We start from the raw sequence: 15,397 nt of genomic DNA, 5'->3' as shown, positions 1-15,397 counted from the left end.
TTTAAATTTATTTATTATTATTATACTTTAAGTTGTAGGGTACATGTGCATAACGTGCAGGTTTGTTACATATGTACACTTGCGACATGTTGGTGTGCTGCACCGATCAACTTGTCATTTACATCAGATATAACTCCCAATGCAATCCCTCCCCCCTCCCCCCTCCCCATGACAGGCCCCTGTGTGTGATGTTCCCCTTCCTGAGTCCAAGTGATCTCATTGTTCAGTTCCCACCTATGAGTGAGAACATGCGGTGTTTGGTTTTCTGTTCTTGTGACAGATTGCTAAGAATGATGGTTTCCAGCTGCATCCATGTCCCTACAAAGGACACAAACTCATCCTTTTTTATGGCTGCATAGTATTCCATGGTGTATATGTGCCACATTTTCTCAATCCAATCTGTCACTGATGGACATTTGGGTTGATTCCAAGTCTTTGCTATTGTGAATAGTGCTGCAATAAACATACGAGTGCATGTGTCTTTATAGCAGCATAATTTATAATCCTTTGGGTATATACCCAGTAATGGGATGGCTGGGTCATATGGTACATCTAGTTCTAGATCCTTGAGGAATCGCCACACTGTTTTCCACAATGGTTGAACTAGTTTACAATCCCACCAACAGTGTAAAAGTGTTCCTATTTCTCCACATCCTCTCCAGCACCTGTTGTTTCCTGACTTTTTAATGATCGCCATTCTAACTGGTGTGAGATGGTATCTCATTGTGGTTTTGATTTGCATTTCTCTGATGGCCAGTGATGATGAGCATTTTTTCATGTGTCTGTTGGCTGTATGAATGTCTTCTTTGGAGAAATGTCTGTTCATATCCTTTGCCCACTTTTTGATGGGGTTGTTTGTTTTTTTTCTTGTAAATTTGTTTGAGTTCTTTGTAGGTTCTGGATATTAGCCCTTTGTCAGATGAGTAGATTGCAAAAATTTTCTCCCATTCTGTAGGTTGCCTGTTCACTCTGATGGTAGTTTCTTTTGCTGTGCAGAAGCTCTTTAGTTTAATTAGATCCCATTTGTCAATTTTGGCTTTTGCTGCCATTGCTTTTGGTGTTTTAGACATGAAGTCTTTGCCCATGCCTATGTCCTGAATGGTACTACCTAGGTTTTCCTCTAGGATTTTTATGGTATTAGGTCTAACATTTAAGTCTCTAATCCATCTTGAATTAATTTTTGTATAAGGAGTAAGGAAAGGATCCAGTTTCAGCTTTCTACTTATGGCTAGCCAATTTTCCCAGCACCATTTATTAAATAGGGAATCCTTTCCCCATTTCTTGTTTCTCTCAGGTTTGTCAAAGATCAGATGGCTGTAGATGTGTGGTCTTATTTCTGAGGACTCTGTTCTGTTCCATTGGTCTATATCTCTGTTTTGGTACCAGTACCATGCTGTTTTGGTTACTGTAGCCTTGTAGTATAGTTTGAAGTCAGGTATCGTCATGCCACCAGCTTTGTTCTTTTGACTTAGGATTGTCTTGGAGATGCGGGCTCTTTTTTGGTTCCATATGAACTTTAAAGCAGTTTTTTCCAATTCTGTGAAGAAACTCATTGGTAGCTTGATGGGGATGGCATTGAATCTATAAATTACCTTGGGCAGTATGGCCATTTTCATGATATTGATTCTTCCTATCCATGAGCATGGTATGTTCTTCCATTTGTTTGTGTCCTCTTTGATTTCACTGAGCAGTGGTTTGTAGTTCTCCTTGAAGAGGTCCTTTACATCCCTTGTCAGTTGGATTCCTAGGTATTTTATTCTCTTTGAAGAAATTGTGAATGGAAGATCATTCCTGATTTGGCTCTCTGTTTGTCTGTTACTGGTGCATAAGAATGCTTGTGATTTTTGCACATTAATTTTGTATCCTGAGACTTTGCTGAAGTTGCTTATCAGCTTAAGATTTTGGGCTGAGACAATGGGGTTTTCTAAATATACAATCATGTCATCTGCAAACAGGGACAATTTGACTTCTTCTTTTCCTAACTGAATACCCTTGATTTCTTTCTCTTGCCTAATTGCCCTAGCCAGAACTTCCAACACTATGTTGAATAGGAGTGGTGAGAGAGGGCACCCCTGTCTTGTGCCAGTTTTCAAAGGGAATTTTTCCAGTTTTTGCCCATTCAGTAGGATATTGGCTGTGGGTTTGTCATAAATAGCTCTTATTATTTTGAGGTACATTCCATCAATACCGAATTTATTGAGCGTTTTTAGCATGAAGGGCTGTTGAATTTTGTCAAAAGCCTTTTCTGCATCTATTGAGATAATCATGTGGTTCTTGTCTTTGGTTCTGTTTATATGCTGGATTATGTTTATTGATTTGCGAATGTTGAACCAGCCTTGCATCCCAGGGATGAAGCCCACTTGATCATGGTGGATAAGCTTTTTGATGTGTTGCTGAATCCGGTTTGCCAGTATTTTATTGAGGATTTTTGCATCGATGTTCATCAGGGATATTGGTCTAAAATTCTCTTTTTTTGTTGTGTCTCTGCCAGGCTTTGGTATCAGGATGATGTTGGCCTCATCAAATGAGTTAGGGAGGATTCCCTCTTTTTCTATTGATTGGAATAGTTTCAGAAGGAATGGTACCAACTCCTCCTTGTACCTCTGGTAGAATTCAGCTGTGAATCCATCTGGTCCTGGACTTTTTTTGGTTGGTAGGCTATTAATTATTGCCTCAATTTCAGAGCCTGCTATTGGTCTATTCAGGGATTCAACTTCTTCCTGGTTTAGTCGTGGAAGAGTGAAAGTGTCCAGGAAATTATCCATTTCTTCTAGATTTTCCAGTTTATTTGCGTAGAGGTGTTTATAGTATTCTCTGATGGTAGTTTGTATTTCTGTGGGATGGGTGGTGATATCCCCTTTATCATTTTTAATTGCGTTGATTTGATTCTTCTCTCTTTTCTTCTTTATTAATCTTGCTAGTGGTCTGTCAATTTTGTTGATCTTTTCAAAAAACCAACTCCTGGATTCATTGATTTTTTGGAGAGATTTTTGTGTCTCTATCTCCTTCAGTTCTGCTCTGATCTTAGTTATTTCTAGCCTTCTGCTAGCTTTCGAATGTGTTTGCTCTTGCTTCTCTAGTTCTTTTAATTGCGATGTTAGAGTGTCAATTTTAGATCTTTCCTGCTTTCTCTTGTGGGCATTTAGTGCTATAAATTTCCCTCTACACACTGCTTTAAATGTGTCCCAGAGATTCTGGTATGTTGTATCTTTGTTCTCATTGGTTTCAAAGAACATCTTTATTTCTGCCTTCATTTCGTTATGTACCCAGTAGTCATTCAGGAGCAGGTTGTTCAGTTTCCATGTAGTTGAGCGCTTTTGATTGAGTTTCTTAGTCCTGAGTTCTAGTTTGATTGCACTGTGGTCTGAGAGACAGTTTGTTATAATTTCTGTTCTTGTACATTTGCTGAGGAGTGCTTTACTTCCAATTACATGGTCGATTTTGGAGTAAGTACGATGTGGTGCTGAGAAGAATGTATATTCTGTTGATTTGGGGTGGAGAGTTCTATAGATGTCTATTAGGTCTGCTTGCTGCAGAGATGAGTTCAATTCCTGGATATCCTTGTTAACTTTCTGTCTCGCTGATCTGTCTAATGTTGACAGTGGATTGTTGAAGTCTCCCATTATTATTGTATGGGAGTCTAAGTCTCTTTGTAAGTCTCTAAGGACTTGCTTTATGAATCTGGGTGCTCCTGTATTGGGTGCATATATATTTAGGATAGTTAGCTCTTCCTGTTGAATTGATCCCTTTACCATTATGTAATGGCCTTCTTTGTCTCTTTTGATCTTTGATGGTTTAAAGTCTGTTTTATCAGAGACTAGTATTGCAACCCCCGCTTTTTTTGGTTCTCCATTTGCTTGGTAAATCTTCCTCCATCCCTTTATTTTGAGCCTATGTATGTCTCTGTGTGTGAGATGGGTCTCCTGAATACAGCAGACTGATGGGTCTTGACTCTTTATCCAGTTTGCCAGTCTGTGTCTTTTAATTGGAGCATTTAGTCCATTTACATTTAAGGTTAAGATTGTTATGTGTGAACTTGATCCTGCCATTATGATATTAACTGGTTATTTTCCTCGTTAGTTGATGCAGTTTCTTCCTAGCCTCGATGGTCTTTACATTTTGGCATGTTTTTGCAATGGCTGGTACCGGTTGTTCCTTTCCATGTTGAGTGCTTCCTTCAGGGTCTCTTGTAAGGCAGGCCTAGTGGTGACAAAATCTCTAAGCATTTGCTTGTCTGTAAAGGATTTTATTTCTCCTTCACTTCTGAAACTTAGTTTGGCTGGATATGAAATTCTGGGTTTAAAATTCTTTTCTTTAAGAATGTTGAATATTGGCCCCCACTCTCTTCTGGCTTCTAGAGTTTCTGCCGAAAGATCTGCTGTTAGTCTGATGGGCTTCCCTTTGTGGGTAACCCGACCTTTCTCTCTGGCTGCCCTTAAGATTTTTTCCTTCATTTCAACTTTGGTGAATCTGGCAATTATGTGTCTTGGAGTTGCTCTTCTCGAGGAGTATCTTTGTGGCATTCTCTGTATTTCCTGGATTTGAATGTTGGCCTGCCCTACTAGGTTGGGGAAGTTCTCCTGGATGATATCCTGAAGAGTGTTTTCCAACTTGGTTCCATCTTAGACCTCACTTTCAGGCACCCCAATCAGATGTAGGTTTTGTCTTTTTACATAATCCCATACTTCTTGCAGGCTTTGTTCATTTCTTTTTCTTCTTTTTTCTTTTGGTTTCTCTTCTCGCTTCATTTCATTCATTTGATCCTCAATCGCTGATACTCTTTCTTCCAGTGGATCGAGTCGGTTACTGAAGCTTGTGCATTTGTCACGTATTTCTCGTGTCATGGTTTTCATCTCTTTCATTTCGTTTATGACCTTCTCTGCATTAATTACTCTAGCCATCAATTCTTCCACTTTTTTTTCAAGATTTTTAGTTTCTTTGCGCTGAGTACGTAATTCCTCCTTTAGCTCTGAGAAATTTGATGGACTGAAGCCTTCTTCTCTCATCTTGTCAAAGTCATTCTCCGTCCAGCTTTGATCCGTTGCTGGCGATGAGCTGCGCTCCTTTGCCGGGGGAGATGCGCTCTTATTTTTTGAATTTCCAGCTTTTCTGCCCTGCTTTTTCCCCATCTTTGTGGTTTTATCTGCCTCTGGTCTTTGATGATGGTGATGTACTGATGGGGTTTTGGTGTAGGTGTCCTTCCTGTTTGATAGTTTTCCTTCTAACAGTCAGGACCCTCAGCTGTAGGTCTGTTGGAGATTGCTTGAGGTCCACTCCAGACCCTGTTTGCCTGGGTATCAGCAGCAGAGGCTGCAGAAGATAGAATATTTCGGAACAGCGAGTGTACCTGTCTGATTCTTGCTTTGGAAGCTTCCTCTCATGGGTGTACTCCACCGTGTGAGGTGTGGGGTGTCAGACTGCCCCTAGTGGGGGATGTCTCCCAGTTAGGCTACTCAGGGGTCAGGGACCCACTTGAGCAAGGAGTCTGTCCCTTCTCAGATCTCAACCTCCGTGTTGGGAGATCCACTGCTCTCTTCAAAGCTGTCAGACAGAGTCCTTTGTGTCTGCAGAGGTTTCGGCTGTGTTTGTTATTGCCCTGTCCCCAGAGGTGGAGTCTACAGAGACAGGCAGGTTTCCTTGAGCTTCTGTGAGCTCCACCCAGTTTGAGCTTCCCAGCAGCTTTGTTTACCTACTTAAGCCTCAGCAATGGCGGGCGCCCCTCCCCCAGCCTCGGTGTTGCCTTGCCAGTAGATCACAGACTGCTCTGCTAGCAATGAGGGAGGCTCCGTGGGTGTGGGACCCTCCCGGCCAGGTGTGGGATATGATCTCCTGGTGTGCCTGTTTGCTTAAAGCGCAGTATTGGGGTGGGAGTTACCCGATTTTCCAGGTGTTGTGTGTCTCAGTTCCCCTGGCTAGGAAAAGGGATTCCCTTCCCCCTTGCACTTCCCAGGTGAGGCAATGCCTCGCCCTGCTTCAGCTCTCGCTGGTCAGACTGCAGCAGCTGACCAGCACCGATCGTCCGGCACTCCCCAGTGAGATGAACCCAGTACCTCAGTTGAAAATGCAGAAATCACCAGTCTTCTGTGTCGCTCGTGCTGCGAGTTGGAGACTGGAGCTGTTCCTATTCGGCCATGTTGCTCTGCCCCCAAGATAAAGTCTTAAAACTATAAAATATATGACAATAAACCTTCTCATGATTGATCATTGTGTCCATGATGAAATCAAGATGCAAATTAAAAAGTGTTTTGAAAAGCATAAACATAGACACAACATACCAAAATCTCTGAAATATACTAAAAACAGTGCTAACAGGGAGAGTTTATAGCATTAAATTCCTACATTAAAAGGGGAGAAAAACCAGAAATTATAAATCTAACATTACACTCCAAAGAACTGGACAAAGAAAATCAAACTAAACCCAAAGCTAGTAAAAGAAAAGAAATAACAAATAGCAGAAATGAAGTGAAGAAAAATTGATATAAAAATACAATACATGATATAAATAGACAAAAATTAGTTTCATTAAAAATACAAAATTGGTAAAACACTAGCTAGACTAATAAAAATGTGGAAGAGAGAATATCCAAATAAACATAAAAAGGAGACACGACAACTGATTACACAGAAATACAAAAGATCATTAGAGACTACTATGAAATTCTCTGCACTCACGAACAAGAAAACAGAGAAAACGGATAAATTCCTGAAAACATACAACCTGTTCAGATTAAATTCGGAATACATAGAAATGCTGAAAGGACCAATAATGAATAATGACTAGTGAGATTTAATAAGTAATAAAAAATCACTCAACAACATACTCCCAAGCTTTTCTTTGTTGGGAGTTTTGTTATTACTGATTCAATCCCACTACTCATGAGTACACGTATTCACATGTTTTCATGTACTTGGGAGTATATGAATTCTTCCAGACATGCAATGAACTTGTACCAATCCTACTGAAACTTTTCTAAATAACTGAGAAGGAGGAAAACCAGTAAAGGACACAACTAAAAAGAAAATTAAAATCAATATCCCTGATGAGGATAGTTGCAAAAATTATCAACAAAGTCTAGCAAACCAAATCCAAAAACCTGTTGAAAACGTAAAACACCATGATCTCATGGATTTTATTCCAGGCATGCGAGGATAGTTCAACACACATAAGTCAATAAATAATTTACCACATAAGCAGCACTGAAAAAAAAAAAAAAAGTGTGGTCATCTCAATTGATGCAGAAAAGCATCAGATATAATTTAACATTCTTTCATAATAAATACCCCAAACAAAGTCAACATAGAATGAACATACCTGATAAGGATAAAATCCATATATGAAAACTCATAGCCAACATTATACTGAATGGAGAATACTTGAAAGTATTTCCACTAAGAACTGGAACAAGAAAAGTCTATCCACTTTCACCCCCCTGTGCAACATAGTACTGGAAGTCACAGACAGAACTATTCAGCAAGAGAAAGAAAAAAATATGCATCTAAATTGAGAGAGAAAAAATGAAATGATTTGTTTTGGTAGATATGACCTTAGAAAACGCGAAAGAATCCTCACAAGACTCCTGAATTTGATAAATGAATTAAGTAAAGTCTCAGGATACAAAATCAACATACAAAATTAGTAGCACTTCTATACACCAATAACTACCAGGATGAGATCCAAATCAAGGAATCTGTCCCATTTACAACAGCTGCAAAATATCCAAAGCACCACACAGTACAATTAATGTAAGAGGTAAAATGTCTCTAAAAGAAAAACTATAAAACACCAAATAAAGAAATAATACATCATATAAACAGAGAGGAAAACATCCCATGCTCATGGATTAGAAGAATCAATATGGTTAAAATGACCAAACTGCCAAAAGTAATGTACAGATTCAATGCAATTCCTATCAAAATGCCAGTGTCATTTTTTACAAAATCAGAAAAGAATTATTCTCAAATTTATATGGAACCAAAAAAGACCCGATATAGCCAAATCAGTATTAAGCAAAAAGAACAAAGCTAGAGGCATCACATTATTTGACTTCAAATTATATCACAAGCATGTAGTAATCAAAACAGCATGCAGCCAGGTGGGGTGGCAGTGAAACCCCGTCTCTACTAAAAATACAAAAAAATTAGCCAGGCGTGGTGGCGGGTGCCTGTAGTCCCAGTTACTTGGGAGGCTGAGGCAGGAGAATGGTGTGAACCTCGGAGGCGGAGCTTGCAGTGAGCCGAGATTGTGCCACTGCACTCCAGCCTGGGCTACAGAACAAGACTCTGTCTCAAAAAATAAAAATAAAAAAATAAAAAATAAAAGCATGCTACTGGTATAAAAATAGGTACATAGATCACCGGAACAGAATAGAGACCGCAGAAAAAATGCCTCACACCTTCCACTAATGTATCTTTGATAAAGTAGGCAAAAACAGTGGAGAAAGGATACCCTGTTTAATATACGGTGTTTGAAAAGTTGGATAGTCATAGGCAGAAGAATAAAAGTGGATCTCTATCTCTCATCATATACAAAATTCAACTCAAAATGGATTAGTGACTTAAATGTAAGATCTGAAACTAAAATTTCTTGAAGAAAACCTAGAAAAAACTCTTCCCAACACTGGCCTAGGCAAAGAATTTATGACTGAGATCTCAAAAGCAAGTGCATTGAAAACAAAAGTAGAGAAATGAGACTTAATTAAACTGAAAAGCTTCTGCACAGCAAAATAAATAATCAACCAAATAAAGAGTCAACCTACAGAATGAAAGAGAATATTTGCCAATTATGCATCTGAGAACAAACTTTCCTATGTTTTCATGGAACTAATTAGTAATTATTTTCTTCTAGGAAAATAGCCTCTTTTGTCATTTCCTATAAGGCAGGACTAGTGGTGATAAAATCCCTTAGCTGTTTGTTTTGTTTGTTTTTTGTTTTGTTTTTGTCTGAGAAATTCTTTATTTCTCCCTCGTTTCTGAAAAACAGCTTTTCTGGGCAAAGTATTCTTGGTTTACAGTCTTGTTTTGCTTTTAGCACGTTCTTACAATTTCTTGGCCTACAAGGTTTCTGTAGAGAAATCCTCCAATAGTCATATTGGTGCTCCCTTATATGTGATATGCTTATATTCTATTGGTGCTTTCAGAATTCTTTATTTGTCTCTGGGTTTTGATAGCTTCATTTTAATATGTCTTAGTGAACTCTTCTTTGGGTTAAATTTTATTGGAGAATTCTGAGCTTCCTATACCTAGATATTTACATCATGTCCCAGATTTGGGAAGTTTTCAACTATTACTCCTTTAAATAAGCTTTCTGGTATAAATTCTCTCTCTTCTCCTCATATAAATACAGTTAGCTCTCTATATTTGCAGGTGCTGCATCAACATATTCAACCAATCATGGATAAAAAATATTTAAGAAAAGGAAAAATAACAAAACATCAATAAAAAAATACAGTACAACAAGTGTTTGCATGACATTTACATAGTGTTAGGTATTATAAGTAATCTAAAGATGATTTAAAGTATATGGAACAATGTTCTCAGGTTATAGGCAAATACTATAATATTTTATGTAAGAGACTTAAGCATCCATAGAGTTCAGTATCTCTGAGGCATTCCAAAGCCAATTTCACAAGGATATCAAGGGGAAAACATATTATTATTGGGATGTTTGCTTTCTTGAAGGTGTGCCATAAATCCTGTAGACTTTAAATTCTTTTTATTTTATCCTCTGACTAAATGATTTCAAATGACATTTCCTTGAGTTTATTTATTCTTTCTTCTGCTAAATCTAGTCTTCTGTTAAAGCTTTCTATTGCAATTTTAATTCAGCCATTTTCTCCTTCAGCCCAAAAATTACTGCTTTTTAAAAAATAGTAATATTTGTAATCTCTTTGATTAGTTTCTCATTTTGTTTTTGTGTTGGTTTCCTGATTTTATTAAATTTTTTATATATGTTCTCTTGTAACTTGCTGAGTTTCTTTAAAACAATTTTTAAGTGGGTCCTATGCACTTTCAGATTTATTTTTGTTCATGAATAGTTGCCAAATTGTTTATCTTTGTTGAGGAAATAAAGACTATCTCATACTCCACCATCATGCACTTATAGTTTCCATCTCTTTGTTCGTTATTGTATTTTTGGCTTTTGCATTCTTTATATGATTTTATTTAGATTTCTCTCAATATTTTCTTTTACCTTGTCAAACATCTTTAACACAGTTATTTTACATTTATTGTGAGGTAGCTCATAGAGCTGCATTCCTTTAGGTTGGTTTCTTGGGTTTTATTTTGCTCCTTTCATTGAGCCATGTTTTCCTGTTTCTTTGTATACCTTATAATCTTTTCTTGAGATTTGGGCATTAGAAAACCACCATCTCTCCCAGTATTTAAAGTATAGCTTTGTACAGGGGACACCATTCACTAATCAGCCTGTTAGGGGTTCTATGAACTCTCAAATATTTTCTGAAAATGTGTCATTTTGGGGCTTGTGCATGTGCTTTTACCAGTCTCAAATTTCCTAAACTGTCTGCCCTTGCTTCTTCTGGTGTAATCTCTTGCTCCCTCTGGTGTTTGCCTGGGGAGCTGCAGTTCTAACCTGCTGGGTGCTCAACTGTTTTCAATGACTCCCAAACTAGGTCTCCAATCTATTCAGTACTCTATGTCAGGCAAAATAAAAAATCATCACTCTAGTAATCTCTAGACAAACCAGAACACTGGATACATGGTCCACTCTTGTTTTCATCCTGAAAGATGGGCCCTAGTATGGGGGGTTACCTTCCAGTTGTAAAGTTTTCTACCCCTTTCACTAAAATTTCTTGTTGATTTTGTGTTGACTTGTGTGCCTTAGCTTTTCAGCTGTTTTCTAGAATTCTCAAAAAGGTATTCTTGTCTATGTTTAGTTGTTATCCTGGTGCCTCTGTGGGGGAAATAAAGACCTGGAGCTACTTAGTCTGTCATCTTGCTAATCAGACAACTGATTTTTGACAATGGCACAAAGGAACCTCAGATGAATACATTTTATATATATAAACAGTGATTCTGGAATATTTGTATGAAAAATATAAACCTCGACCATCACCTTATAGCATGTACAAAAGTTAACTTGAAATAAATCATAGTTCTAAATGTAAACTTAAACCATAAAACTTCTAAAATACGACATTAGAAAAAGTTTTTCTTACCTTGAATTATGTAAAGGATTTTCGGATGTGAAATCAATAGCGTTATCTGTTAGAAGATACAATGACAAATTAGGCATTATCAAAATTAAAAATGACTTCTCTTTGAAAGACATTGTTGCTGGAATAAAAAGAGAAGCCACATATGGAGATAAAGTATTTGTGAACTCATGGATTATAAAGGATCTGCATCCAGAATATGAAAAACAAGTTCTCAGAGTTCAATAATGATAAAACGAACAACCTAGTGTAAATGAATCAAATAATTAAATAGATACTTCAATATAGAGGAAATGAAGATGAAAAATAAGCAATAAAAACAAAGATAAACAGCTGGAACTTAATTGAACTGAAAAGCTTTTGCACAGCAAAAGGAACAGTCAGCAGAGTAAACAGACAACCTACAGAGTGAGAGAAATTCTTCAAAATCTATACATCTGACAAAGGACAAACATCCAGAATCTACAACAAACTCAAACAAATTAGCAAGGAAAAAACAATCCCATCAAAACGTGGGCTAAGGATATGAATAGACTATTCTCTAAAGAAGATACACAAATGGCCAACAAACATGAAAAAATGCTCAACCTCACTAATGACCAGGGAAATGCAAATCAACACCACAATGCGATACCACTTTACTCTTGCAAGAATGGCCATAATCAAAAAATCAAAAAATAATAGATGTTGGTGTGGATGTGCTGAACAGGGATCACTTCTTCACTGCCAGTGGGACTGTAAACTAGTACAATCACTATGGAAAACAGTGTGGAGATTGCTTAAAGAACTGAAAGTAGAAGTACCATTTGATCCAGCAATCCCACTACTGGGTATCTATCCAGAGGAAAAGAAGTCATTATACAAAATGTTAATTGCACACAAATGTTTAGAGCAACACGATTCACAATTACAAAAATGTGGAACCAACCCAAATGCCCATTAATCAATGAGTGGATGAAGAAACTGTGATATATATATATATCTACACACACTATGGAATACTACTCAGTCATAAACATGAATGAATTAATGGTATTCACAGCGACTTGGATGACATTGGAGACGATTATTCTAAGCCAAGTAACTCAGCAATGAAAAACCAAATATTGAATGTTCTCACTCGTAAGTGGGAGCTAAGCTATGAGAATGCATAGGTATAAGAATGACAATGGACTTTGGGGACTCAGGGAAAAGGATTGGAAGGGGGTGAGGAGTAAAAAACTACCAATTGGAAGCAGTGTATACTGCTCGAGTGATGGGTGAACTGAAATCTTACAAATCACCACCAAAGCACTTATTCATGTAACCAAATACCACCTGTTTCCCAATAACCTATGGAAGTAAAAATTTAAAAACAAAAGAATCAAAAAATCCTGCTAACTGCTAATAGTAAATATTTACTTTCTTCATTATTTGTATGATGTTTAATGTTTTTAAAAAAATTGTTTGGTTTTATTTTCTTATTATGAAAGTATTATATTCTTAGCACAGAACATGTAAAAGAAAGCAAAGTCTCCTACAGCTTTTTGTACTATTTTTTTTTATTTTCTCTCTCTGTGTGTGTGTATGTGTGTGCATGTGCATGTGCACTCACGCACATGACTGTGTGTTAAAAACTCTAAACGTAAGATCTACCCTCTTAGCAAATCTTTAAATATACATTTATATTCACTTTGCAAATGTTTTACCCTGCTTTTTTCTTTTGAAAATTGACCTTTAAATTTTATTGTTTAAAAACAGTTTCCTACTCCATTCTCCATTTCTATAATATCAACTTTCTTATTTTTTTGCACAGGAGGGTGATTATAGTTAACAGTAAGGTATTATATGTTACATAATAGCCAGATGAGAGGTCTTTGAATGTTCTCACCATAAAAAATGATAAATGCATAAGGTGCTGGTGTTAATAATTCTGTTTTGATCATATTACAACATATGCATGTATTGAAACACCAAATTGTATCCCATAAAATTGTACAATTAGAATATGTTAACTAAGGAAAAGAAACAGTTTATAATCATATAAAAAGGTGTATAAAGTAAAAAACAAAACAAAACAAAACAAAAAACAGAGTAGCCACCTAACACAGATCAAGAGATCCTGAGTTTAGCCAAGGCTATGATTAAATTAGATGTCTATGATGTGTTGGGAAGAAAATGAGTATAATTTGCATGTGAGAGGAAAATAAATGATAACACCCAATAGTGCAAATCATGGTAGATTGGTTGTTCTTACTACTTTAAATATTATCTCCCCTTTAAAAAATATCTCCCATACCATTTGTCATGTGACCTCATATAGACTCCAAGTAGAGTAGATGCAGTATACCTTCCTATGCAAGTAGATTATATCTGAGGAAATACTTAAACCTGACTGGGAACCCTAAACAAGAGATACCTAAAGCTTATCCACAGATCTGTGAGAAGGAAAAATAGCCATTACTTGGTATATGCTACTTAGATTGTGGGGTTTTTTTTAAATGGAGCATTATCATAGAAATAATACAAGATGAGAACTACCTTGAATTTCACATCTAGATAGACAGTGCTTGAGATGGCCTCAGAAATTTATCAGTAGCCTCAGAGTAGAATGGGTGAGTAGCCAAAGATTTTCTCTGGGGGTAGTACAGAGTAACTGAAACAGGGGTAGATTTAAAGAGGCCCTGATGAAGCGAGGGATGATGTAGCTGTGACCTATGAGGATAGACAGAGAACCCGATGGGTGAGTGCACATTATAACACATTAGTGTGTTTCAATGGTGACAGAAGACCAGATACTGCCATTCTTCCTGTGATGCTGTGACTTAATGTATCCCCTTTCCCAGAAAAAAAATATAATTCTAGGGTGAAGGAAGCAATGGGATGGGTGGACTCCTAAATTAAGAAAAACACACAGAATTAACTGAGATTAAATTTTTGCCAACAAGAACGAGAGGAATTTGAATTAGAAATAAAGTTCAATTATTTATATAAAAAGCTGATATAAAGAAAGAAAGTTAAATTTATTGTTAACCTGTGCTGATACCCTGGGGCTCATAAAACATAGCCATATTAAATTAAATTAAAGAAAGGAGTTGAAATAATGACACTAAATAAAATACTCTTAAAATAAAGGACATCAGTTTGAAGAGAAAGTGCCGAGCTCCACAGGAGATGGAAGCAGTAACATCAACATAGATGTTATTGAAATAATGTAAAAAAAGAATTGTTCGATGAAAAATTGAAAGTATTTTGAAATGATACAGAGTATATAATTTATTGCTTATGTTGCAAGGAAAACAGGTAATTTTCTCAAAATTATACCCTAAAAGTGACATTCTTGTGTGCCTTGGGTTACAGCGTTAATACTAATTGGGTCTTTGACTGCATACTATTTCCATTACTGTTTTCCATTGTATGCACAGTCTTTTGTTTTTATTATTTCCAGGTTGGAGAGACCTGTTTAGGTGATTAATGTTTTGCTTTCTTTCCATTTCCACTCTCATTGCCCTGGTCCAGGTCATCATAAACTGAACTACTTTGTCTCTTATATGTTGTTTCTACAATTTATTTCTCACACAGTCACCAGAGCTGCCTTCCTGTCAGTTTCACCAGAAACTGAATATAGTAGCTTTTCCATGTTGAACACCAAAATCTTTTTTGGAAGCCTCATTGCAAGTTTTGTTTTCATGAACATGTTTATTTTTTAAGCCATAGAGTACATTGTAAACACCTCAAAATCGTGTCCACTGGTGGAAAATATAAATATGATTTGTAGTTGAAATTATTATAAGATATCAAAAGCATGATCAATTCTTCCTCCAATTAATGAATGCAAACAAATATATTTGCTGCTATAGGCCAAATGGAAGTTTCCTGATACTTTAACATTTAGTACTAAGATTAGTTTTCTAACAGACACACATTGTATTGTTTAAGGAGATAAACTAATAAAGCACATTAATTAATTATAAAATGTGTTTTAGGCAGAAATGCATAACCAATAAGTGCCATTAGTGATTTATTTTCTAAATATATAGGGATTTTTTTTTTTTTTTGCTCTCTTGTTAAAAACATGGTTCTAAATCGTTTTGGATGTAATAACAACATGCCTTAGCTAAAACTTTTATTAAATCTTATTAAATCATTAATGGGTTCATGACTTTATTTAATTCCTTCCTTCCTTCCTTCCTTCCTTCCTTCCTTCCTTCCTTCCTTCCTTCCTTCCTTCCTTCCTTCCTTCCTTC

Source organism: Macaca mulatta, chromosome X (genome assembly GCF_049350105.2).
Source record: "Macaca mulatta isolate MMU2019108-1 chromosome X, T2T-MMU8v2.0, whole genome shotgun sequence".
Taxonomy (NCBI): Eukaryota; Metazoa; Chordata; class Mammalia; order Primates; family Cercopithecidae; genus Macaca; species Macaca mulatta.
The sequence above is the reverse complement of the archived record's forward strand: the minus strand, read 5'-3'. Positions refer to the sequence as shown.